General features: G+C 39.8%; 1 protein-coding gene across 1 annotated transcript in view; it reads right to left on the bottom strand.

The window, feature by feature from the left end:
• RORA (RAR-related orphan receptor A) overlaps positions 1-27751 on the bottom strand; it is a 237963-nt gene that overhangs the window by 14019 nt on the left and 196193 nt on the right. The window contains exon 3 of the mRNA XM_009994391.1: positions 6415-6500. The gene's annotated coding sequence lies outside the window, so the exon portion shown is untranslated. The remainder of the gene's footprint in view (positions 1-6414; positions 6501-27751) is intronic.

The following is a 27751-nucleotide window of genomic DNA, read 5'->3' as shown; positions in this document are numbered from 1 at the left end:
CTTTCCAGACACTTAGTTAAATAATCAACAGGAAGGACTTCTGCATGACAAGTGAGAGACTTCCTAGCAAACTTCCTGCAGACAGAAACATGACACAACACTGAGATAAAGCCCTCCACTCCATCTTATGAGGAGGGCACCCAGTCTTCATTGAGCATGCTCCTTTTATTAAAGCTTGAAGAAGAACATGAAGTATAAAAAAAATGAAGAAACTGAAGAAGTCTGTCTTTAATCCTGTTTTCCTGTACGTTGTTTCTCACCCATGTATTATTTTCATTGTTTCTATATGATTGAACTTTGAACTTTTTTTTAATATTTGTCAACAGTGAGATGATCGTCACTGAGATGGAAGGTATTGCACATACTGAGCTCTGCTGGAGTGCATTTCACTCTAAAGAAAACCTGAAATACCATGGAATTTTCTACTATTCCAACATCATGACAGATCCACCTGGAGGAACCAACCCTTAGGTAAGTTAACTAACCCTTAGTAAGCTTCATTTCCAGTTCTCTTAGTCCCCTGAGTGGAGTCTGTCACCCCAGGACAAGTACACATGCAGTGAATGCAATTCACTAGAAGAACAGGATTAGGACTTGACCTGATCTGTGACTTGACTGATCAAGGCTCTGCATCTCCACATTATCAGTCCCTTAACATTTCAGTTCTCCAAACACTTTAGGAGTTGCACTGAATGACACACTCACAAGTGAACCGCATTACATCTTCTGCCACCACTGTGATCCTGAAGGTCCATATGTAAAATGTAAAAATCCGTATGTAAAATGAACCTGGCCCAATAGCCTCAAAGATTTGTGTGTTTTCCTTTAGCTGAGATGTACACTGAGTCTGTAGTGCCAGTTTGGAATGTATCTCTACAGAGAATAGTTTTGTCAAGCTGAGGATTATTTTTAGTATTACAATGGAGAAAATACTGGGCTTTTTGCTTTTCAGTTTTTCCCTAGAGACACAGCTGCTCAATACATTTTAGTGTACAATATATCAGCTAAGTTACAGCTTGAAGCTAAATTTGCAATAGAGCAGAAATGCCTGAAACTGGGGCCTTTAAAAGCTCTTGCGCTTTACAAACCAGAGAGGTAGTAGAGTGCTTTTGAAAACAAACCCTACAATGTTATGTGGGCATGTTGAAAACATCAGCAGTAGCTGAAGCAAAAAACCCCTTGCCTCAGACTTCAGAAATGAATCTAAACTTGTCCAGAGCTTAGAAAGAGACATAACAGGTTTGGCATTGAATTGACAATGAAGTTAAACAAAGGGGGTTTTACTCTCAAAAGTCCTTCTACATCGTTTTCATTTATTTGTGAGTTTTTTAACATTTTGGTGGTCCTTGGGTCTCATATAAGACATGTAGGGAAGCATCATTCCAGGAGCATCTGTAAGTACACGCATTTTTTTCCTAGATTGTTTTTCTCCCCCTTTATTAGAAGAAGAGATGCTGTATTCTGTTGTTCTATTTCCTCACTTTTGCCAGAGGCACAGAGCTAGCTGTAATTTTTCTACCAGGAAGGAGGTGGATGCATGCATGGTACACGTGTATACACTCAAGTATTATGCAAACCAGCCCAGGCCACATGCTCTTAATTGAATGCATGTTCACCTCTATTATTTCACATTCAGAGGATTGCCTAATGGGCCACAGGCAGAGTGGACCCTCTTGATCACACACACAAACAAAACTACTGCTGCACTAACAAACATCCCCGTATCACCCCACTGGCTGAGGGCACAGCCTCAGAGACCCAAGGTCTCTGGTGGTGAGTGCATGGAGTCCTGTCACCTGATGGCAGTGCGAAGATTCAGCTAATTCTGATGGTGTCACTGAGCTTTGCACATCTCCCTTTTTATGTAGATGTTTTAACACAGTGCCAAAAGAGCACAGCAGATTACAAGCCATAGCTTCCTGCATTTCAGACTCCTATTTATATACAACATAATATGTGTTTTTTCATAGGCTGCCAAGAAATCAAGTTCGCGAAAAAAGGGCAAAAAAACTTTTCATCAGTCAGTTTGAATAACAACTTGTTAAAAAAAGAACTTTGAAATGTAAATAGCTGTTTTCACAAAGTCTGTTAATAGTCTCGATAGCTTCACTGCTCAGTGGCTCAGTAGTAGAGACATTTGTGTCTTGAGCTTGCTTCTTAGCAGGGGCAAAGCTGGTTGTTCTTCCCTGATGTCCCAAATGGCACAGCACAGGCTCCCTCTCCACTGCAGCATAGGCTGAAATGCTGATCTCATGTTTGGTCTTTTGACAAATTTTCATTTAATGAATTGATTCCTACAGTTCATTAACATGCCCACTTCCACTTCTGTATACACATATGTCTTAATTAGCTGCTCATTGGCTGTTTAATTACAAGAAAACAGCTGACAGCTGCCTTGCTGCATCCTAATGGCAGACATTCTGGAATGACTGTATGCAAGCCTGTGACAACAAAGGCTTATTCATAATCCCATGATTTATGGCTAATACTTAAAGACTTCCACGTATCATTAAGTTTTGCAATATTCTAAGCAATTAACAATTAGTTGGGGGGGCTCATTCTTTGACTTTTTTTACAACAAGCTATTGCAAATTTTCTTCAAAGAAACATCATAAAAATACACTTGTCATATGAAAGATGGGTGAACATTTAAATTGGATTTTTAACCCTTTTATGACGATGAGCACATACTTTATTTGTAAAGGATACAGCGACAATATTGTTTAATAGCTCTGTTAATAAAGTATCTGGTAACATCATTATAATGCCACTGAAAATGAGGAAAAAAAATAGCTTTACATATGTAATAAAATAGAGATTGTGTTTATCAGGTTATACGAGGCTTCTAACTAGCCCTTTCTGCAACATGGCTTTTCTGACATGGCTTTTCTTCTTTTCCAACATGTTTTGCTTGAAATTGGGTAGACAAAAAATTAAAAAAAGGAAAAGCTTCAAAAGCATTAATTCAGGGTAAATGTTTGCAATGCTAATATGACACTCCATGTTCAACAGAATAGTGAAAAATTGGCTAGTAAAGAAAGTGAATGAATGAACAAAAGCAATGCGAGATGGAAAGTGATAATACACCAGGTATTGTTTTCTGGAGTAACAAACAGACATTCTTTGCAGTTACACTGAATGACACCATCTTATGTCTTAAATGACACAAGAGGCAAAAGCCAGTACTTAAAAACCTCTGAAAATTTCAGAAATGCCCAGAACTGCCCTGTGTGGATGGTTTTGTGAGACCAACTGCATACACTAAGAGAGGGATTCTACTAATGCATTTGTGGATCACTTGGGTATGAACTGACACTATTGACAGCAAAAGCAAGTCACTGCATCTACAAATTAAAAGACATAGTTCATTAACAGCAACTTAATTTCAAACTACATATAACAACAAAAACTGGTCAGAAAACTTTCAGTTATGTGAAGTGCAAGTGTGAAACCTGTAGAAGAGCAACAGAATTAGTAAAAGTCAGTTTGACATGAGCTTATTTGTGATTTCATACATGTTACAGACAAAGATTGCCAAGTAGAACTTTGCAACTAAAACTTCTGTTTATGTTTTAAATAAAATTGACTTCTGGTGGTTATTAGTATTAACACAGCAGCGCTTAAGTTAGCATTACTGTTAAGTAACAATAAAGTTCACACCAAACTTGAGTGAAAAACAGTAAGAGCTGAAAACATCCCATTTTGCTGCTGCTCTTGCTGCCTGTAGATCGTTCTTGACAGGCCTGGCTTGAGAGGGCAGCAGCACATCTGTTCCCTTCTGAGGACCAAGGCTCCAATCCTGCCATCTGATGCACATGGATGGGTTTGTAGCACCTGTGCAGACCCTCACTGACTTCTCTGGGACTGTCCGCTGGTGCAGGACATTGGCTCCAGGGATCAGAGCGCAGGACTGGGAACTAGGTTTTCATAGCAAAGTACTTTTTACAAAGGAAGGTCTAGCATACCATGAAGAGCAATGTAAGCATGCTCAAACCTGCAGAGATCATACCCACAGAAAAGCTGGGGAAAAAACATACCAATACACACCTGGCTCTGGCAGAAGCCAAGCTGTGCCAACTTTTTCACCAGCCAAAATAGTTCTGTTGGGTGAGACTTTGTTGACATTACTGTGGAAGAGCACGGCACAAACAACATCCATCTTCTACACTAGGGCGTTTTAAATGCTGTCCAGGCCATAATAATTTAAACTCTTCTGTGACTTGTGCCTACTAGCACTTCCCTATCTGTCACTACTGGCATGTCACCTGGCCTCTAGCATTACAGTGACCGATAGTGTTAGTTCCCTTCTGAAAGGACAGTAACTTAGTTAGTATTAATTTGATTTAAAAATCTGCCTGAAACTGTATGACTAGAAAACTTGATTATTGCTACTCCAAGAGATGGTGAAAGTGTCTAACTTTGCAGGGCCACCATCTGTCTTATTCATACACAATCTGCTTTCAAGGTTCAGATGGGTTTCAGTGTGCTGAGCTTATCTGCCCACTTGCCTTCCCTCTTGTCCTTTCCCATCAGCTGACCATTCTGGTGGGTTTCTCAGAAGCAGACCAAGGATTGCACATTGCTCTCAGAGAACTCAATATATACATAATTCAAAGAAAAAACAGTTTTTCTAAAACATGAAGAGCTGCACATGCATTTCTTACTATCAGGCTAGCATCTATTGTTCTGACTGCTGGAGGTACAGAAAGGACTTTTCTCTTAATAACTCACATTTGCATTTATTTCTGGTAAAGTACAATCACTCTGATGGAGGAATGCCCAATGGATCTACCTGTTGCTTCTCCACAGTGCTAGGTGCCTACCAGTTACAAAATACCTAGTGGGACTGGGAGCACTGTGTGCTCTGTTGCTTCCTGCATGCAGCTGTTCTGCTGCTTTTTGTGGGGGCTTTTCTCACACAGGGGGCTTAGGAGAAGGCAAGGCCAAAGACCTGCATGAAGATGAAGCAAAAGATAACACAGCTGGCAACTTTCCTTTGGCAGCCTGTTCCTGTTCTGCAACAAGCCATGTTGAGAAAGGCCTGTTCTCATCACCCCAGTCTGTTGGCAATGATGTTCATGACAGATCTCGAGGCAGTCTCAGGGACGCTGGTCCCAGACTGGTTAAGGACTCAAAAAGTCTCAGACCCTGAACATAACTTTGACAGGACGGTCATACAGCAGATTTCTCACTGCAAATGTTTGCCACTTCACACAGCTGAAATCTGATAAATGCTGCTCAACCACATAAAGCTGAAAAAACTAACCACTTTATCATCAAAGCATTTTTAGTGCATTTCTTGCATTTTCCACAGCAACAGTAGTTACAAAGGGCAGAAAATGCTGTCCTCTATCATTCAGACAGTCTTTTTTTACTTCTTACCAATACTTCCTTGAGACTGACACAATGTGTTAATGAAAACACAAAAATCTTCCTTGGAAAAAAAATACAAGATATCTGTGTAATGTGAAAGCAAGGAAGTTACTTTTTGAAGATGAGCAGTAGATACCAAGCATGTCAGATGAGCAGACAAAAAACTATCATAAATTCTTCACACCTAAAGTGTAGATTAACAGTGGAAAACTTATCAGCACAGGACTGCAACACGTACATACATGAAGAGAGCAACAAGCTAGAACACAGCTGTGCTCACTGTGTCATTCCCAAGCTGGTGCTAGAATTCTGTACTAGGGATAAAAAGGAGTGGTTAACTTCACAGTTCTCTGGCCTAGTGTTAGCATTGTCTGATTTAATTCTTAGTTGTGAGAGACAAAATATACAAGATATAACACTTCTAGTGTAATCTCTGTTCACACAAGTTACTGAAGGTACAAATCCAGAAAGAAATCCAAAGCCTAAACCTACACAGGAATGGTTGCATTGCAAGGTATAGTCACTGCTTCCAGGGAGACCTGAGTATGCCTGACACCAGTAGCACGTGCTGATTGTGCAACAGCATCTTCCATAGCAAACAGAACAGATTTGTAACTGTAGCAGATTACAAAAGAAAATTGAGAAGTCACAGAACTCTCGCATATTTCAACAGAGCTTCTTAGCCTTTACAAAGCAAAAATGAAGGAGAGGCAAGGAAGCCCCAAACTCCCTGACAAGTGAATCCACAAGGTGTGCTAGAAGCTGATAATCTTTCTGTACATTTGCTTATTCACAGAGAGACAGTTTATGGACACACAGCACAACTGCATCATTTTTGAAACTTGCCTCAAAATCTGCATGTGTGTCACAAAAATGCTCTAATTAAAACCAAAATAAAAGTACTTCAGAAACCCAACTGATTTCCTATTGAGACAAAATCCACTGATTCACCCTTGGTGCAATGCTTGCTCTTTAAGAAAGGAAGTAATCTCTGTCAAAAAGCTAAATGCTGTTTTAAGACTTAATATTTTAGAAGCTTACCTTGCAGCCTTCACATGTAATGACACCATAATGGATTCCTGATGATTTGTCTCCACAGATCTTGCATGGAATAATTTCAATTTGAGCTGCAACAGAAGCACGCAACCAGTTAATTACATTTTCTTTTAAACACCTTATAAAAGCATTCCCTGATCAGCGTTTGTACAGTGAAAACTAATAACCTGCTAAACATTATACTGCATTAACTATTCATTGCTGAACTCCAAGGGTCCCCCGGAGCTTTGGACTAAATTATGGCTGCTCGTTATATAATAGCTTTTGGGTTATTAAAATGGGTCATTTGAGAAGGTGTTTAAGAACGCACGAGAAGGCTAGAATCAGCATTTCAGAGCCAAAAAGGAGAGCTCACATTTTGACCAAAGAGCTACAATGACACTAGAAAGGTTTCTTCCAATCTTATGCCTCTGAGATTATAAAAAGTAATTTTGAAGTTTGCCCTGCCTGAAAATGAATGCAACACCTTTACCAGAGGGTCCATCCAGTTCATACAAACTGGCCAATGCAAAAGAGAAGTAACAAGATAAAGAGGAACTGCATTTTACACAAGAAAACCAAAATTCAGATACTTGAATTGAAAGTGAGTTATCAGTACATATTTGTGTATTAGCTACCACAGAACAAAAGAGGGTGAAAAATACAGCAGGATTGTAGCCATCTTACAAAAAACAAAGGAGCTGGCACAGTCTAGAAAATGCCATCAAGATATATGATATGAGAGCTCTGACTTTTAAAATTGAACTTCATACCTATAAAAACAAACCTACTGAATTCAGTTTAATGCATGGCCAAAATCTCCGTATGTATCTCTAAATCCCAGCAGCTTCCCTTTTGAATACATGGATTTAAGAAGGGACTTGTGTATGCTCAGGAATAACTCAACTGCCACAAGTCTTTTTGGATAGCACTGTGCCGACACAGTCCTTTACAGTATCAGAGACCAGTAGTCCACATCTTAGATGTGCTCCCGGAAACACAGACTGTGTGCATTAGATAGATAACCACAACATCCCAAGAAAGCCCTTTCTCTGCCACAGTGGTGTTAGGATCAGACTACACTGGTTTTCCTGAACTAGCCTAGTCCAAACAGGATTAGAAACACAACTCTTACTGTCATATATTAAAAATTAGAAGTGCTGTTAGTCTCCTGTGAAGAACTGAACTCCATTCACAAGATCCCTGATTGCTTCAGAGAGCTTTTATTTAATCCAGTTTATAACTAACCAGACTGTGACAACACATAAGATCACATCTAGTACTGTCTTACAATGCAGTAGCTCTAGCTTTAGCTGTACTCTTAACACCGTTTTCAAAAAGTCATGCCCACTTTTACAAACACTGCATTTTACATGCCATTAAATCCCTAACCGACTGTTTATTCTTAAACAAGAATCACTTCCCAGTGCTACTGCGTGGTCTGCAGTGCAACATCATAGCTCAGCATTAGGCCAAAACTGTAAGATAACTATAAACTAAAAGATCTGGTTGACTGTGCTACAATACTTCAAAATATTATCCAAACAACAAAAAATGTAGTGATCAGAGCAGCTGAGTAGTACCCAAATAGTGCCCATTTGCTCCCAGAAGCCCAACAGCAGCTCAGATGCTCTGCTGAGGAAAGCACTGCCCAGTAGCTATGGGACTACATTGCAGTTTTCCTGACAGTTTCAAATCAGCAGCTTTCAAAATACTTTCATGCAGCAGGACACCACTTGCATCTGCTTCCCTCATAAAGATCTTTGCATTCTGGACCTTTAATCCCCCACCTTCCCTGAAGCAACAAAGTAATACACTGAAATTAAAAGGTCTGTTTAGGACATTTAAGAAAGGAAATGCTTCTTCCCTGCAGTCCTTCAAAAACTGTTTTAATTCCACTTTGCTCTCAGCTAACACATCAAACACAACGGAGAAGGAAGTGAATTAATAAAAGAGAAAAATATAGTGTGTACTATTTTATTAATGTGTAACACTAATTACTACTAGAGCATGATATGTTTACAAACAAAGCTGCCAGCAGACAGGGTAGCATAACCCCACTTCACATGAACAAATTGAACAGACTGAAATTTAGAGAAACTCCAATCTGTGTAACATGCAGCTCAAACTCAGAAAGTGATCCTGTGGGCAAATTCCAAAAACATATCTACTGACTCCCAGGTATGCCTTTTTGATAGATGATTACTATCATCAGCCTTCTCCAAGTCCTTTGACAGGGTAGTGACAAGGCTTATCTCAACAGCTACATAGCTGTGTATTTTTTACATTTCACATTTCTATACATAATTACTGCCTTATTTTGTATAGGTATAATATAATTGGATCTTGTTTATCTACAATCTCCAGCACATTAGGTAAATCACCCATGAAGCCTGTCTGTACATTGAGTAACAGGACACGTGCAATGTGTTTCTGGAGGAATGTAACATGCCTTCAAAGTGACTGGCTGGGTTACTAACAGTCTGGAAGATGCCATAATTAGTCCCAAAAGCATTTTCCAGGGTGCTTTACTGTTAGAAGAGAATCTCCACAGATTCACAGGCTCCAGCTGTGCCAGCATTTGCCAACCACTGTGTGTATAAGCAGCAGCACCAAATTGTGTAATTTTAGAACTCCAGATTTCCTTGAATTTATTACCTTTTCAAGGTTACTTTCAATTACGTATGCAGCATTTGAAACTTAAACTTAACTGTTTCATTCTGAGATACAGAACAGTGGCATGAAACTCAGAAGCATAAGTCAGTTGGGACTGTCACAACCAATTGTATTACAAATTAATGCATGGAAAGACATCAGATCAATTACTGCTCTACATTCTTTCCTTTGCAAATCAACTCATTGAAACAGAATCCTTGTTGCAAGTTCATATGCTTTCCATATAGCATGAAAGGACTTAGATACTTTAAACTTACAAAATGCAAATTGCCTGTGCCAAGATTATGGATTTTTCTTATGATGGTGAAAATATTTTCCCCACTGTTAACTTTGACATGCAAATATGTACTTGCTAAAAGCTTGTTCTTATGCAAACAAGGCAGGTGGGAAATATTTTTACATGTCAAGAATATGTTCCAACTTGGTTTTTCACATTCCCACAGTTACTAAAAGCTTCCTACAGTGCTCACATTAATCGTACCTGTTCAGTACTTAGATATATTTATATAGTATATTTTCCAAGATTATATAAAATACTCTAATTCATGTTTTAGACTAGAATTAGCCTAAATTACAGTTTACAGTTTCTGTCTCCTGGGGTGGTGCTCAGGCTGATTCTGTTTCATGCATGAGCAAATTATTTCTTAAATATGAATTGCAGAAAAAAAAAATAAACTCTTGTGGTTGCTTAGAAACCGCTACAGATACCCAGGTGACAGATGTAGTTTGAATTCCCAGATTAAAGGCCTAAGAATCTTTCACACCCTGAAATAACAGTGCTCCAGAATACTACCAAGGATGTACTGTGCCAAAGGCAGCAATGAATAGGGAGGGATAAAAGCCCAAAGAAACCACCAAGAGCAACAAATACAAGCTCAAGCACAGAGACCCACTGCAAGCATCAAACAAGTTGCTACAGAAACAGCTCCTGAGAGAGAACTGACCATTAAAGGCTGGAGGTATTAATCATCACAAACTGAGGAGGTAAACTTGTCTCCATAGGAAAGGGCATCTGTCTGCCAGTAAGATCACTCAGTATTTGTGACTTTAACATGTAGCTGTTCCTATCACTGGAATGTCTGGTAATCTTTCTGCTCTAACATCATAAGATCATCATTTCAAAGCAGGAAAATGGAGTGCAGACTCTTTGATTTGTTCAAAATCAGACAAAACAGGAACTTGAGCCCAAGAATTACAGGGAAAAAAAAGACTGTGTTTTTCCTGATCCTTTCTTCTTCCTTCATCCACTGTGTCTTCACTTGGCAATTATCTGGAGTAGCTCAGGCATGCTTAAAGTACACCATTGCCTTCACCCAATTCCTAGTGAATGTGCCTACTAGACAAGCAGAGAGCACTAAATGACATCTTTTGTTGGCATCTAGAACTGGCAAATACGGCTTATTCTCTGCAACTCCAGGCTCCACTTCTTTCCCCAAATCTGGAACAGTTTCACTGGGCTTGCCTGCCTTTTTCAAGCTCCCTCACCCAACCAACCCCCCTAGAGAACTTCTCTCTCTTTATTAATTCCCGCATGATGAAATGCTGCTTTATTCCTTGTCTGGTTTAAACAGTAGAGGAGGAAAGAAATCTAATTCTGTATTTGTAAGGAAATACTCTGCACAAGCTCATCATATTCTTTAGTTTCTTCCTTTCTAAAAACCTTGGGCATACCCCAGTGAGCACAGAACCCTTAGAGCCAAGCAAAGCTTGGGACATCCTTTTTGCCAGTTCTGCCATTTAAGTAGAAACATATTGAGCCTCAACACAGGAAAGCATATTACCAGCCCACCCTGAAGAAAACATTTTGCAAAAAATGTTTTCCAAAGACAGAAGTTTTCTCCTCCCCATTAGGGTATCGGAATTAAATGTTTCTTTCTAGTGCATTAATTTGTCTTGGGGTAGAAAAAGAGTTTTACCATTCCTTCTCCTGCTTTCACACTGTTATTTTAAAATTCTACCTTCACACAGATCTCAGATCTGGCGTCCTGGGACTGGCTCTTCAATAGAAGCAAAAATTGGTCCCCATTACTGCCTTTTAGGTGAGATTCACCTAGCTGACCTGAGCTATCTTGGAAGTTGGGTAATTAACTGATGTTTTGTCTGAGGTTTTGTGTGCTTCTAGAGTGATGAGGAATGGAGGGAGAGAGAGAAAAAGGAAGAGAGAGCAAGAAGGAAAAAGGGAGTAGGGGTATGATTCATCTCATTCAAGACATGGGAGAAGAACCTCTGAGTGGAGATGCCTCCTCTCCACTCACTAGAGAAGGAATTTAATGATATGTTAATCACAAGCCTAACTTTTAGAAAGTGAAAGTCAGGTGTTTCCTACTGCCTCTTACCATTTCTGAGTTTAAAAGTAGCATGTTCTGAAAAGGAAAACCTGTGTAGGAGGTGCTCCCTTCCTTCTCTGTGGGGGTCCCAAGCGCCTGTGGATGCTGGCACCGAGAGAAAAGCTTTTCTATGGAGATGCCCATGATAGCTCCCATCTTTCAGCTCTCAGAGTAGCAATATCAAGAAATTCTGGGTATACGCATTCCTTTCTTACTCATTCAAGAGGGATTTAAGCACATTCTGGTTAGTCTGCCAGACCAGCCTCTATTTCTTAAAACCTCTTACAAGCCACAGGTTTTGTGAGGAAAGCACCCTAAACAAAGTTACTAGCTGAACTGAGAACTTTCATTGAGGCTCTGTGTGGGGTACATACAACAGCCAGGACTGCAGCTTGGCTCTCCCAGGTCTCAGGGTACTACTTAAGAAGTTATCCTTTCTGTGACTGCAAGAAAGGTTTAAATTCTTTTCCCTGAATGTGGCTGGCCTGCCCCCCACTTCATAGGAGATGTACAATTTTGCAGCTAATTCAGAAGGCATTTGAAATAAATATTATATATATACCAATGGGGCTAACCTGCTTCTAAAGGGATGCAGCTTGTGCCAGACATCACTGCTAGTGCTGTCTGTAAGTATATTGATTAAATTAGGAGGCATACATATTCACTGTCATATTCATACATATTCATTGATTCAAACAAGGGTACTGCATGTAATGTGGTATTTAAAGCAACATAATATCTGATCACAAACTGAATTAACAAGGAATTATTTTACTATATAATATTCTAATCTTGCATTTTCAGCTTCATTACCTAAATAATTTGCTCTGTCATGTACCCTAAGTAATTTGAGCTGGCTGCAGATGACTTGCCTTGGAACACCTGCAGCTCCCAAATGCTGCAGTTGGACTGAGCTGGAAGCCAGTGGCAGCACAGAGCTGCCCATACCAGTGATAAACCACATTAAGTGACCATCTGTCCACTCATATATATTAAAATACTTAAACCCCACGTACTTACAAGGATGATGGCTATTTGGTAGATGTCTGAGGCATTTCTAGAACACAGTGTTTTGACCAAGAGCTGATGGAATTTAGCTGCCCAGTCCTTGCACAAAGGTTTGTTTCTTCTATATGCCATGCTCACCATAGTGGCCTCCTGGCTACAAGCAGCCCTGCTAGGGATTGCAGTGATACAGCTTGTAACAAGTAGCTCCCTAAAAGAACTAACACAGCCTGGTATCCTCGAGATTTCTGTCTCATGGCTGCATTATCTGGGGTCCAGTAAGGCTGAAATTCTAGCAGAATCCTTACCAGCATGTGGGACATACCTTGCATCTTCCTCTCCTTTACAGATCCTCCTATTGTTGAGCTGTGCAGTATCCCTCACTGGATTATTAGTTGGGGATCTTTCTGGTTATGTTTTTCAATTTTCATAAAACATGTAGGAACACATCTTTGGGACTGCTGATGCTCCTGAGCTTGGCTGAAATGGTTTTGGAAATGAGGAGGACTGGGATGGTGGGCAGAAAACCAGACAAACACAAACAACCTCTCCAAGCCTTGTTTCCTTAGGAAATCACACTAGTAATAAAATAAATACTGAGGTTATGCTGGTACAAATCCTTTGAAGTCTGTGGGTGTGATGGGTGGAGTAGAAACGAACATGGCCACCAAAGCATTAATTAAAAGTAAGGTATGAGCAACACCTCAAACACACAAGGCAGAAATGCTGCAATGCCAAGACTAGATCTTTGGGCCTGAACACAGCTGGATCCCTCTCGGTAGGTCACCTGACCCAGTGCAGCATTCCATAATGTGAAAAACATTCGGCTTCAAGGAGTATTAAAGGAGATGCACAATAAATACCACCTGAGCACTTCTGGGGCTTATAAGACAGACTTTCCAGAATAAATCTAAATTCTTGCAACCTTTGATACTGATTTGTACCCACGGAAGGGAACAGTGCAGTAAGAGCTCCTATTCTCATGTCAGGATCAACGATGTTTTTTGTTTTTGTGTTACTTTAAGCCAAAAATTTTAAAGAACTAAAGCTTGGCTATTACATGAAGCACTGGCTTCAATGAAGACACCTGAACACCTAATGAAAGAAATACGGAAAATGGTTTGGGTTTTCTAACAGGCCAAATTGTTTCTGTGAAGTGCCTGTGGTGAGGTTTCTTGTGTCTTTTTAAGGTTATATTCAAATAGAAAATTGCTGAAAAACCCTTAATACATCATAATAATATTAATTCTTATAAAGAAAAATTAAAACCAAATAGCAACACAATCTAGGACTTCTGCAAGTGTTTAGGAGTACAAACAAGCAAAAAACTGATTTAGGGTTTTCAGAGGAAGTCAGATATTTGCTCCCTCTCAATCATGTGTGCAACACCAAGTGATTTCCTTATGCATAACAGTCTGATTTCTCTCCACTGTCTTAGCTTTATCCAGAATTATTCTCATTCATATTTGACCCAGTAATGCAACTTAGTATCTCAACATTTTCATAACCAAGCAACTGAATACTTATTTTTCCTTGTAATTTTGAGGAAAAAAGACCAATAATCTAATTTGCAGCTGAAAACAAGATAGTTTTTTATTTCCCTTGTTGAAGGAATGACAGGTAGAGACAAGTCTAATCATATTATGAGATCGAACCACAGACCAAACTGTATCACCAAACAACTGAACTACAAGCCTAGGCTCCAAATAATCAGGACTGCCACATACAGATGTGTTCAGTTTTCCAGGACCACAGATAAGGAAGTAGTTCTTCAGACAAGCAATCCCTTGTTACTTCCCAGGACATACAAGCTGAAATATACACCAAGAGATGTTCCCTGCAATAAGGCAGAGGATAATGGCATTCTTTTGAGAACACAGAACCACAAAAAACTGAAGCACCAACTCTGTATATAAATTCTATCTTTTGACAGTGGATGAGAAGATTAATTCACTGGACACACCATGCAGGCACATTAACAAGACTTACTTAGTGACCAAACTTAGCTGCAAAGAACAAGAACAGGGAAAGATCAAAGGGAAAAGTGTTGCTGTGCAATGTCTGTGCAGTTCAAACTCAAAGTGCTTGAAGACTGGTTGGATTACTTCAATATGGTCAGAAGAGACTTTCAAATTTTGCAAAATACTGGGTTTGACCCATAATATTTTGACTTCTTAATTTATTGACAATTATATATAAACATATAACCATTTTATTCCCTCTTCTCTTGCCAATAATTAACAATAAATATGCTGGATATAATGAACACTTTGCTGTATCATTAATTTGAAGACTAGGCTACATGTAATTCTTCTCAAATAACACAATTCAGATGAACAGTTTTTCACAAGAAAACACACTGACACCACAATCATGTGAGTCTTTTTAATGAAATAGAATAGTTTTAATAAAAGCCATGAACCACAGGTCAAGAAAAAGATACTGTAATCCTCATTTTAGTGCTGATTTGGCTGTATGAATGGTGATGCTAGTTGGTGTCTCATTTTCCCTATCTATGTAATCAGGATAATAGTTCTTTACCTCTGTCTACATCTATCTTAGGTGACTGGTGCTTATTGCCAGGTCTTGGTCTTACAACCCAAGAAACTAGTGAGCAGGCGTCCAGACAGATCTCCAGCATTTGCATAGCTTAGATAAAAGTTGCCACAAAACTATGGAACAGTAGTGCTAGTTGTCTGAATTTTGTTAGTTTCTTTTTTAAACCTAACCTCATAGGTTTCATTACACAGCTAAACATTGCTCTAGACAGAATTACACAAAATGCAAGATTTAGAAGCAACGCAGGTATGAACTATTACCACAGTAACTGCCAACACTGACTTCTGCTCTGATTTGCTACTGCATTTATTCACTAAGCAGCAAGCTGGCACTTGTGCCAGTCTGTGCTGTGTGTTTTTACAGGATTCTAGAGTTCACTCAGGTTTTGACATCCCTAGTTTCTTCCTATGGATACAGACTGGGCATTTGTGAAGAGGAACACCTGCAGCAGGGGCCTAAATACAGTTCTACTATAATACCATCTATACCATGTCCTATGCTGCTAGAACAAACCAAGGCACATTGTCTGTCAAATAAAAACCAAAACAGAAGTGAGCTGATAGGCCAAGATGCATGTGCACATGTGCACTTTGGCAGGGAAAGTACCCTTATACACTCAGTCCCCCTGAGGTTTTTCCTAGTCTTTGCAACTTAATTTTTCTCTTATGTCCGGAAAAGCAGATCTACACAATTTCTCCTTCCTGATGTCTGTATGTTGGTCTTTCGCTTTGTAGTATTAACAGAGAGGAAAACAGAAAGTGAAATTGCAGGAGAACATAACTCAGAGTACATTTATTTCCTAGAGCTAGCTGGACAACACTAAATGCATTCTCAACCTTCTCACTTAAAAACCTGTACTGAAAAGCTTAAATGTATTTGTACTTCTGCCCAATTTCCCAATTTTCTGGAAGAAACTAATGACTTCATTTTAATGAATAAAGTTTTTTAATAATGTAGCATTTTGAAGTGAAAAAATCTAAATTACTTCTGACATTTGCTCAGATTAATGCACAGATCCTCCATTTTATATGAAGTTTCCTAGTCTCAGGTGTTGGACCTAGCCTTCTGAAGACTGGAATTTGACTCCAGAACTGCCCTCCCATCTTCTTTTCCCTAATAGAACATACTGGCTTAGGGAAACATCTCAACATGTCTATTTGCTTGCAGTAGGAAAACAAAGAAATTACCAACCACTGATCAATTTTAAGCACCACTTCAGCAAGCAACTAGAAGTATCACAGGACAGTATTTTCTTGAGTTATTTTTCAGAGGTTGCAAACAGTCTTAAGTGATCAACACTTTGACGGCAATTATTTTGCTCCCTATTACATAGTGTATAGCTACTGTCTGCAAGATTATGATAACAACTTAGTTGCTAGCTAAATTACACTAGCATTCATTAAGGAAAGATCTTTTACAAGGTTTTTGAATACTGATAAAAGGGTACTTACAAAGTCTTAAACTTCCTTATATACAACATGAAACCTTAGTAATTTGATTTTGTTAAGAAAGTACATACATTTGTACTAAATTACATCTCAGTTCAGTGGTCTCATTAGGCTATATACTAGGACAACTCAAATGACACCTACAGTTACTAGATTGAAACAAAATAAAACCACTTAATCACGTGCAACATAATGCCAGAAACTAACAATTTCTACTAAATTCATTAACAAGGGGACAGTCTCTTCAATCATAAAAGAAACATTAGGTCAGTGACATTACACCTCCAGCTAACTGTGGATAATTGCATTCTCTACTCACATGCATGTAGCTTTCAGATCAAGCATTAATAATTCCTGATACTGCTACTCAGAAGGTTGTCTCTGATTAGCACACCATCCCACCATGTTTACTGTCACAATGTTTAAACTTTCCTTTACATGTACTATTTGGCCAAGTCAAGTTCCACTTTGATAGTTCTCTAGAGACAGTAACAGTCAGTTTGGAAACAGGAATATGAGAATAATAGAGAAGAGGTGACAAATCCTTAAGTAAGGTTAAGTGTCCCTTTAAACAAAATGTTTGTCATGATTCAACTTGTTCTGCTATTTTGCCAGGCTGCACGAATTTTATTAGGGGTTTGGCCTCTGCAGAACTGCAGGATGTATCACTGTGTGTATTGGGAAATGGCACTTGGTACGGTTAAGTTAAAGCCAGGCAAACATGGCTGGTCCTTACTAGAGCTACACTTGGATCAAAAACCACTCAAAACCTGAATTTACCTCTAGAAGAAAAAGCTTCGGGGAAGAAGAAAAAAAAAAAAAAAGTATTTCACCCTAACTAGAAGCTCCATCACTCTGAAGTGACTACATCTGCATTTTTAAGATATTTTCTTTTGCTTTTTGGCTGTATATGACTCTGATGTCATTAAAAAGGCCTCCTTTGATGCTGTATGCCAAGCAGAATCATTAGTTTCTCACAAAGGTGTGCTCTAAATGTCTGGTTTAAATTTTCATTTTCAGATGATTCATCTAAGAAATGAACAATAACAACCAAAAGCAACTTCAGATCTCTTAACTAGTAAAAAAGCCTTTTAGCTGCACTCATTTATTAACTCCCTCCAACACCTCCTTTCTTGATTCACACGGCTGCCAATTCCAAGCATGAATTCTGCAACTCCTTCTGTGATATATGGCTATTAGAAACAAACCACAATCACATTCCCCCAAAACTCGTAGACAAGGTTCTTCCTAAGACTGCATACTGCATCTTTCTAGCTGACATGGGGTCACTTTTTTTATCCAAGGATGCTCTCCATTGCCATTGTTTGTAGTGCATGTGTGTTGCTTTATCACAGCTTCTCTTCAGAGGTCATTAGAGGAATAATAAAACTGAGGGACACTCCAGAGGAAGTTGCATCCTCAGCCAGTGCAGCTTCAGCTATTCTCCTAAGTTTTGAAGGGAGGAGCATAAAATAATTAGTTTCCTCCATTGAAAAAAAAAAAAAAAAAGTCACTGAAGTCCAACAACAATCTGATTTACAGCCAGTAATATTTCCTGGTACATATTAAAATACTAGAAAGTAAAAACACTACCAAGAGTGTATAACCTTTTTTGCAGTATAGGGTCAAATCTCTGCTGAACAAATAATCATATTTTTCTCTCGAAGAAAGATGCTTCTCAGCGCCCTTTCCCCATCTCAGCAGGAGCAATACCAGCATATATGTGTGATCAAGAGGAAGGCTAATTCACTACTGCAGCAGCTGCCTAGAAGACAGCCTGGACAGTGCAAAACTGATACAGCTTATAATTTTGTTGTTGCTCTTCCTGAACACCTCTACAACTTCTCTGAAGACCGAATTATACTGCTTTGAGGAGGAGACCTACACACTTCCTCATGCATTTGCTCAAGCCAACCGACAGGCTGGGTGCACGCTCCCTGGACCCTGTCACCACAGAGGTCTGCAGAAACAGGCACTGGCACACAAGTATGGCCACATGTGCTTTTTGCTCATGACAATTTTTACCTACCCACACCTTTTGTACCAGTCTCCCATCACCTAGAACAGGCTTTACAAGGTATTTCTGTCATACTTGAAACTGACACCGTTCCCTTTCCCTTCACCATTGACTGCATCACTCTAGTTTCTTAGTGACAGAACTTTTTTTCCTTGTAATCTTAGCACTACTTTACTGACTTGCATGAAGTCACACGATGCTCCTTCATCTCTGTGAAGCAGGCTGGGGCTGCCTGGCCAGGCCGGGACTGGGGTGAAGCTGTGGGAGAGTGGCCAGCTCTCTCTGCCTGTCTGCAGCTGGGCATGCATTTTTCTCTTCCCTCAGATGTTCTCTTGTAGAAGGGCCCAGGAGGAAAACACTATGATCTGTCCCCAAAAACTGAACCAGGAGAGAGAACATGCAGAATGGTATCAGAGGAGATAGAAATTTTATTGGCTCTGGCTTACAACAAAATAAGACCACCATCAGTCTATCAAGCAGTCTCAAAAATACTCCTGCCAGAGACTTAGTTTTTTTTTTCCCAATACGTTTTTCAAACCTTGTGTTACAGTGTTGTCCCCAGCAACCATGCTCCCACCTTCTCCCTGCACTTGGCTCTCTTTCTGTTCTTTATATATCCTCAGGATGTCTGCATGTACTATCTCCAGTGTTTGAAAACCATCTTCATTTCTTGACAAGGATCATAAAAGAAAAAAATGTAGCTTGCCCACAAAAACGTTTTAGAAAATTACCAGCTTGTGAAAAGGTCTAGCTAAAGCTCTTCATTTGCCACAATTAGATTAGGTGCTACAGCCTTCATTAAAACCCTTTCTTTTGCCTAGTTATTTCACAGCATTTAATTTCATGTCTCTCAGTGATTAAACCAACAGAAAGGTAGTAGATAAAGCAAGTTTGCTTGCCGTTTCAAAGAGATATATTAATGCTTTGTGCTTAAAAAAGCTTTCAAAGTGTCATCAGACACTGATTAACAAATACTGTACATAAAACTGTGTCTGAGGTCAGACTGTGGCAGCAGATATGTGACTGAAACTTACTACAGCAGCTCTATTGCAACGCTGTACACACAAGATACCTCCATTGCATACATTAAGGAAGCTTAAAGATAATCTCACATATTTAAACACTAACAAAGTCTACTTAATGGCAGTCTTCAAAATGACAGTGGCCTCCTAATCTGCTGAAGATAAAGAAGTGCCAAGATTAATGATTACATAAGTGCATCGCAGAGCCCAGAAACAATAATCAGCTCTTCTGTTGTTATTTGTGTACAAAGGCTATTAGAGTCATCTGACATTCCAAAATCCAATTTAAAGTTGTTAAACCCCTTTCACGTACTTATTTGAGGTTGGAAAACTTGAGAGGTTCGAAAAGGGAAAGGGTTTGATTTCCTAATTCTTTTCCCCTTACTGATTTTGCTCTAAGCAAAATCTCTTTAAGAAAGGTGAAAAATTAAGCTTTAAAACAATGTCTGGAGTAACCAATATTGCTGTTGAAGGAATAATACATATAAAATCCTAATATGCTTAGATAGCAAATTTTAAAACAATGTCTACAAGCAAATCAAGTAACTATTCTATAGGAGAAGACCCCATTGAGTTGAAGGTGTCACTGACAGCAGCTGTGCAACTCTGACAATAGTGGTTGTCTTCAGTAAAATCAGCAGGGCAGGAAATCAGAGGTGCTTAGGCACCAAACACCCACCTCAGTCTAGTAAGACCTGGTGAGAATTCATTCTCTAGACTCATATAGGCACAGCATTGTTTGCAACAGATCAGATGCTCTTTGCAAAATAAGGCAAATTATAGGTCTGACTGCAGTCTCTCTAAATATCCTACGACCAATTCTTTTTTTCACAAAAATCCTTTTAAATTCAAAACAAGCCCTCTTCATTTCTGACAGAAGACTGAAAAGAAAGTTGAGAAACCTAATGAACAAAATGGTTGTCTTCTCGTTCCTATGTTTCTCCTTTGCATGCAGCGATGACTCAGAGAAGGGGACAGGAAAAAAGGTGGCTATGTCCCTGCACTCCCAGTCTGACCAGCAAGCCATGTCTCCCCACTCCAGGCCAGCTGCAGGAGTGGGCCAGCCTGGCAGCTGGGAGAGCAGCCCTGTGCGGCAGGGCAGTGGGCACATGGTGCTGGCCTCGCAGGGGAGCCGGTAGTTCCAACCCATATATAGCACCAATTGCTGCAGCCCTGAGTGCAAAACTCTGCTGCTTTCCCCAGCTCTCAGGCAGGAGGTGCATGCGTGGCAGACAGGCCTATAGACCAACTTCATCTTGTGGGCTGTGAGCTCGACTTTGTGCTGGAATGGCAGCTCCTGCAGCCATTGCCTGTTCGGGGAAAGGGCTAGTCTGTGAGCATCCAGCCTCTAGAAACCACAGGCCACCCCCTCCCTCAGCTTGGTGGTGACTTCCTCTCCTTGTATGAAGAGAGAGGCAAGGTGACAGCCGTGATCCAAGCTACTTAGGGTGATCATGAGAGCACACAAAGGAAGGGCAAGGTACCAACTGTCACAGCCGTGTGTGCAGAGGCTTCCTCCCTCCCCGTTGTGACATCAGTAGTAAAACAGCCTCAGCTGCTCATACAGCAGGACTGAACCATTTAGGACTATGTGCAGAAGTTTTTCCTTTACAGCTGTGAAGTGATTTTCTAGTGTTCCCTAACATAAAGTCAATTAAGTGATAACTGCATCTGTGCAGAGAGTATTCAAAATGCTAATACCCCCACCCAGATAAGTCTTCAACTCTGCCTGCTTATTTATCTCCACCTTTTAGAAATTATTGCCATGAATGCTCCAGTGCCTTCACTCATTATCTTTGCAATCCTGCTTCTTTCTAACAAAAAGTCAAAAAGCACAACACATAAGAGCTGTACCACTCTGACCAGACTGGGGAGTAAAATGATAAGAGCAAAGAAGTATCAGATGATCTGCTGCAGTGTAGCTACTGGCATGTTTTGCTGCTCCCAAAGTTCAGCTCCTCATCTAACCTATAGAGGTAAGAAAATCTGCTGTGCCATCAAAGGCTCACATCCTCTAGAAGTAACAGCACTTTGCATCATAAATTATCTAACACGATTTACCACCCAGGAAAAAGAAAAGCTATCATGTTTGGTGTTGTGCCATTTGGCCATCAGATTGTAAAATGTTAATGTTTATTATCTTTGCAGTGGAGGTAACACTATGCTGGTCTCGGGCACCTGGCTCTAAGATGGCTTCTGTGTCTTAACATGGAATGACTCATGTTACGAAGTCTCTGGCCACATGTTCACCGTGTCCCCATGTTTTTAAGTGAAACCCCCCACATCAAAGCTGAAAAACCCAGTACTGAAAACAAAGAAACTTGATGATGTGCTGAGTTACCATCAACACCTGTATAAACACATTAATACTTTTCCTTTAAAAACTAACATACTTGCAAAATGGCCACCAAAACAAACCAACCAGAGAATACCAACATCTTTTTCTAACAAGTCTGTGTCCCACAGAATTGGACAGAAAACATGCATTGGGTAGAACATGAGTACCAGCAGGAGATTACAGAATGATTGAATCAACTATTGCATTTGACAGATTAAAAGGAAAAAATCCAACTTGCTTCAAGTGGCTAACACTAGGTTCTCTAGGCCAAATCAACCAAAAAGGTAGAAGCTAGCAAGTGGTGAATGTATTGGATTTGTGTTTCCTCAAATAAAGGAGGCTTGATAAAAGAAGAAAATATTAGGAACAGCACGTGTTATTGCAATAATTTTATCCAAAGGCGATCCAAACCATTTAATGACCTAAGCTTTATCACTTCACCAGGACAGAAAGCAATCTTGTAACCATAGCTGACTGAAGTGACACAGTAACTTGCTGAGAATAACAAATATAATCTTCTCAACCCTTTCAAGATGGTCTGTACCCATCATTCTTGCTGATGCTTCTTCCTGTGCTTGCTTTCTGCACACATCAGAAAAGACACAAGCCTGAACACCAGGCAGCTCCAAATTCGTGTAGTTTGAACACTGTACTACTTTAAAAGGCTCACACACACCATCAGTTACTATACTGTCCTTGATAAAGACCCAAAATGTTTCACCAGAACTCTCCCATTCCTACTCTCAGAAGAATACTTGCAGCATAACTTTGATTATCCAAAGCTCCCAGGGGACAAATGGAAACAGAGATAAGTGAGGGAGCAGCCAGAGGTCTTCTGAGAATAACGGAAGTGAAAAGAGAGGAAATAAACTCCACAAAGAAGAACTGTTGGCTCAGCTTGGCCCTGAAGTTTTCCTATTCCTGAATGGAGCATTCATTAAGTAAAATAAGCTCCTCTAAGCAAGCACTCCAAATGATTGTAAAAAACATTTGACAAAGTGAAGAATTATTCTTCGTTTTGGTACTTCATTCTCCAGAGAGACAGTTGTTGTTCTTACTATGGCAATTTATTAACCAGTGGTACAGCTGTAACAATGCCCCTCGTAGCGTCTCAATGGTTAACAAGCAGCCATAATCTTTCCAAATCTGGTTCCCAAAGTATTATTTGGAAAACATTGCTAGAAAAAGTTGCAGAGTGAATTAAAAAAAAAACCCAGATAAATCACAAGGCTTAACATTGGGCCAGAACATCTATGTACAAAAAAAAAATAAATCTGTTTGGGGAGTTGCAGGCACTTTACACAGAAAGTACAAGTTTTTATTTACATTATTGCAGCACAAGTTAATGCCAATTAAGTAGGAGAGTCACTTTGGATTTAGCACAGAACCTGGCCCAGGGCACTGGCACACAGAATAGAAATAAATACTAATCATGCTTGCTCACACTGAGAGGATTAGATAACTACAGACGTAGGAAATTAAAACCACAACAAGATGACCCCACGCTCATGATTTCCCTGTTGTACCAGATCAGTCAATATGAATAATCGACAACGTAAATTGAAATCCTCAGATTAAAAAAAAAAAATGGTTTTACTGCTTTATTTCTCTTCACTTGCACATAAATTGAGTTGACTATCCCTGACAATGCCAGGGCTTAATATTCTAAACACGCTATCTCTTTTAACAATGCCTGGAATAGAAACAAGCTGCTGAGCCAGATCCTCAAGGGGTGAAAATCAACATTGCTACACTGACTTCAGTGGAAGCACATTGATCTCCACCAGCTAAAGCTTTGGGCCCTAGTGGGCAATTAGGTTTCTATTATATGCTAATTTAAATAATGTACCACAGCACATTTACTGTACAATAAAGCAAGCCTACATTCTTCTGTGGAGATGGACAAGCATTTGCTCTAGTATGAGGAGAGTTCTGGATTCTGATTTCAAAGAGCAGGATGAAGTTTCAGTATAAACTATTCCTCATAACAACATTTTAAAACTTACTATTACTCATAGTATGCTACTTTAGGAAGCCTGTAATTATTTAGTAAGTTCTTACCAACGTCTAGTCTAGATCATAATTGCTAACACTGCCTCCCTCAAAGGAACTAGTGACTCTGTTAAAATCTGGTTTTTGTTAGGTTCCTGCGACACAAAGTGGCTGTGCTGTAATGTACGATCAGTATTCAGTGAAGGAAACCCAAAGTGATTTATGTCCTGAGCCTTTGGGCAAAGCCCAAATAAAAAAACTGAATACAACGATCCCACACACGTTTCTTTTCAGGATTCTGAGATGGCTGGGTTGGAACAGGGACTGTGTCTGTAGCTGACACAGGCTGGAGTATTTTGCAACAGATTTTTATGGTACTGAGGACCACATATAGCATCCCCTTGCTCTCCCACTGAGTCCACATGCTCTATTGAGAAGACTAAAAAGCAGAAAAGTGAAGGGACAGAGTGCAGCCACAAAGCTAGCAAAAAAAGAATTTCAGGCAGTCATAGGGCAGGCAGTTCAGTGAAAAAGATACCATCTCCATATAAAAAAAGTTAACAGCAGTTTTTAAAAAAAATTTTAGTCTCTTCTGTAGCAATTTTTTAAGTACAAGAACCCTTTTCAGTCTCCTTTTAAATGTCATTAGTGCCCTTCTTCCTTCCTTAGTCACCACCAACCAATTATTAGCATGCCAAGGTCCATACTTAAGCTTTCTGGACTTCTGATGTAGTCAGGATGAGGGCATCATTCCGCACTTAGAGGTTCTCCTATGCTGCAGTCCTTAAGTGAAGCAGCAGGATTCAATACATGCTGTTTTGAAAGGGGAGAGCACACCTTGGCACAGCAATTTTAGAGGCCTCAAATGCTACTTTTGAGAGAGGGATCAGCAGAGAAGGGAGCTCTCCCCATATGTATGACTCTTGCATGGAAGTCCAAGCTGAAAGCTGCTTGAAATACTACTCCAGCTAAAGGCTATAAAACATGCACACAATTCCAATTTGTCTTGTTTTCTATGGAACTACTCAACGCAGAAAGGCAAAGTAATGTGGGCTCGTGTAGATCAATATGGTACAAGGTGAGATGTGGCATTAGGCTGCAACACTGAAATTATGTGATTCCCTTTATTAAAGTACTTGTCCTGGTAACAGTGCACTCCACTGGTTGCATTTTTAACTCCTCAGAAAGCTTAATTTAAAACAGAGAAAGCTTATATAAAGTCAAACACTTTTAATGATAGCAGCCACACAAGGAAAAATAGCCATGCAGGGAAGGTCTGAAATGTCACCACAGTAAGAACTCATCCAAAGCTTGCCTTGAGCTCTGCACTTCTCAGCTGCCTTGTTACAGGGCTTTGGATGGGCTCCGCAAACATGGGCAAAATTCAAAGCATACAATCTGTAGTCAAAGAGGAAACTAGAACTTACTTTGGTTAAATTTTTATTTACATGGGAATGAGTGTACAGAACTCAACTGCACTAACTCCACAAACATTTTAGCCAGGAGAAATCTCCAGTCATTGAACAGAGCTGGCCTTGCCTCCCTCTCCCCCTTTCTCCTGGCACAGATGCACTATGAGAGCCGAATGAGGAAAGGACTCAGGTTGAAACTGTTCTTTGGGGGATTAACTTTAACCTGAATCAGTTTCCTGACTTAATTCCCCACGTGACTGAAGAGATGCTGCTTGTGCTTGCACAAGGGAGGGGTACCTTTGTTTGGCAATGCCAGCTTATGGGAGGTTAAAATACAGCTAGCTAGACTGCTAAATTGGTAAGAGGAGATCTAAGGTAGCAGGCAGACGGACAAGCAACACAGGGTTGGTTTTCCAAGAAACAGAATAGTCTATGAATAAGTCATTGGTTTCTATGTCCAGTATTGCTGTGAAACTTTAAGCAAGTCACTTATTTGATGTGTCAATTCCCCAGCTGTGAAATGAGGACAACACTTTCTTACATCACCAAAGTGTCGTAAGTTGAAAATTAATGACTGAGGTACTTGGACATTCCGGTGCTGAGGGCCAAGTTGGTATGTAGCTGCAAGAGTGGAGTGATTAGTGACAGGGAGGGGCTAAGGAATCAACATATTATTTTTGGTGGACTATTTCCTTAGAGGATAAATGAGAGTAACTGCTACTTACTTGATTGTAAAGAATTGAAAGAGCTCGCTGTAGCTCCCTCGTGGGTGGACAATGAACAATTAAATAGCTATGACCTAATTTTAGCCAGAAACTTTATGTCACAAGGAATTTACAGGGAGGTGTCTCCTGTACATGCAAAAATAATTGCACTGTGGAAGGATAGTTGAATAATGTGTTAATTTAGCTGTACAATATTTAGGGATAGTGTGTATCCCATTCTTCCTCATATTCCCAATTCCAAAATTGCTGATCCTAAGAGATACAACTGTGTCATACAAAGTATCATAGGATTAGGACTGAAGGAAACTCTGTGACCTCACTGCTTGAAGCATCAGAATGATGGGGTCAGTTTAAGGAAAAGTTTACAGAAACATGGATGGCAGGGAGCATTATAATAAAATCTCACCTTCTCTGTGAGAGAAGGATGGACTATCACCCAATGGGTTCTGTGTGCCCATACAGACCAGTGACACTGAAATGCACTTCTTTCTAAAGTGCCACTACTATCCACATAGAGCCATCAAGCAATACAAAACACAGCTCAATTCTAAAAGAAGTTGTTCCAACAGTCTGTTTTCCTCACAGTTAAAACCTGTCCTTCCCTTCTAGCTTGAAATTTCTTGCCTTCTTTCAGAGGAATACACGAAACATTCCTTCCACGCAGGCTACTGCAGGATTGCTGCTATGGGATTGAGGAAGATCTGGCTTCAAGTCCCTGTCACAGGGATTGTGCATGTGAGCCTGGGAAAGTCACGTAACTATCACAGTTAGGTGTGCAACTAACTTCTGTAAGACATGTAGGTCTTGCTGAAAACACCAGAAGTTAAATGATGCAATAGCTTCATTGAGCTGGGCACATAACTTTATGTAATTCAGTCCATATCTGCAGAACATTAGAATTGGAGGCTTCCTATCTTAGAGGATCCATTAAATACCATATTATTCTTGGATGTACCAATAGGAATAGAAGCCAGGTAAATACTTAGATAGGTAAATAGTGTTTCAAGTCTTATTGAGCTTCTTATGTCTCAAGAGCTTATTATGTCCTTGCTAGATTACAGAGCACATCTTTAAAACAAGCACAAGGAAAATAAGAATCTGCCAAAGAAAGCTTTAAAGTTGAAATACCAACCTCAGGATTTCAGTTCCTGCTTCATGATTTTGAGACATCGGGCTGACAATTGTAAAAATTTCTGGAAGGGGCTGACACTGAAATTCCCTTTCCTTGGTCCACGAGCCAGAGGTTCAGCCCGAAATAATCATTATTATGAAGTTGTATCAGTGGGTTAAAAAAAAACACCAAAACATCAGGAGAAAGTGAAAATCCCGCACTATCTGGATTTGCATCTAAGACCACTAAAATAAAAGGCAGGCTGAAATCTCTGCAGCCAGTCCAACAGTTTGTAATGAAATTGCTAGGAATGCATAAGCATTATTTCCCTTCCAAAACAGATCCTCCACTTCTCTGGGCAGAGAGTTAAGCACTCTGCAAATTGTACCCAAGACTCAAATCCTCGGTGTTGCATCTGCTTTTGTTCAACTTTTTATTTTCTGAAGTCTTGTGGTTAGGCAATGAAATGTGAATCTCTTGATTCCTGGCTATGACACAGGCTTCTTGTGTGGCCCAAGCCAAGTCTCTTAAACTATACTTCAGTCCTCTACTTGTGAAACAGGTAAAACACATCCCTCAATGATGCTTAATACATAAATTAACTTGTGGAAGCTGGTTTTTCAAAGAGTTCACTAATTAACATTATAGACAATCCTACAGATAAAGAGATTGTCAGAGGGCTCTGTCTGGCAGCTCTAGCCCAGGGAAAGA

This window comes from Chaetura pelagica, unplaced genomic scaffold (genome assembly GCF_000747805.2).
Source record: "Chaetura pelagica isolate M959 unplaced genomic scaffold, ChaPel_1.0 scaffold222, whole genome shotgun sequence".
Taxonomy (NCBI): Eukaryota; Metazoa; Chordata; class Aves; order Apodiformes; family Apodidae; genus Chaetura; species Chaetura pelagica.
Note: the sequence above shows the minus strand (reverse complement) of the source record. Positions and strands in the feature narration are given on the sequence as shown.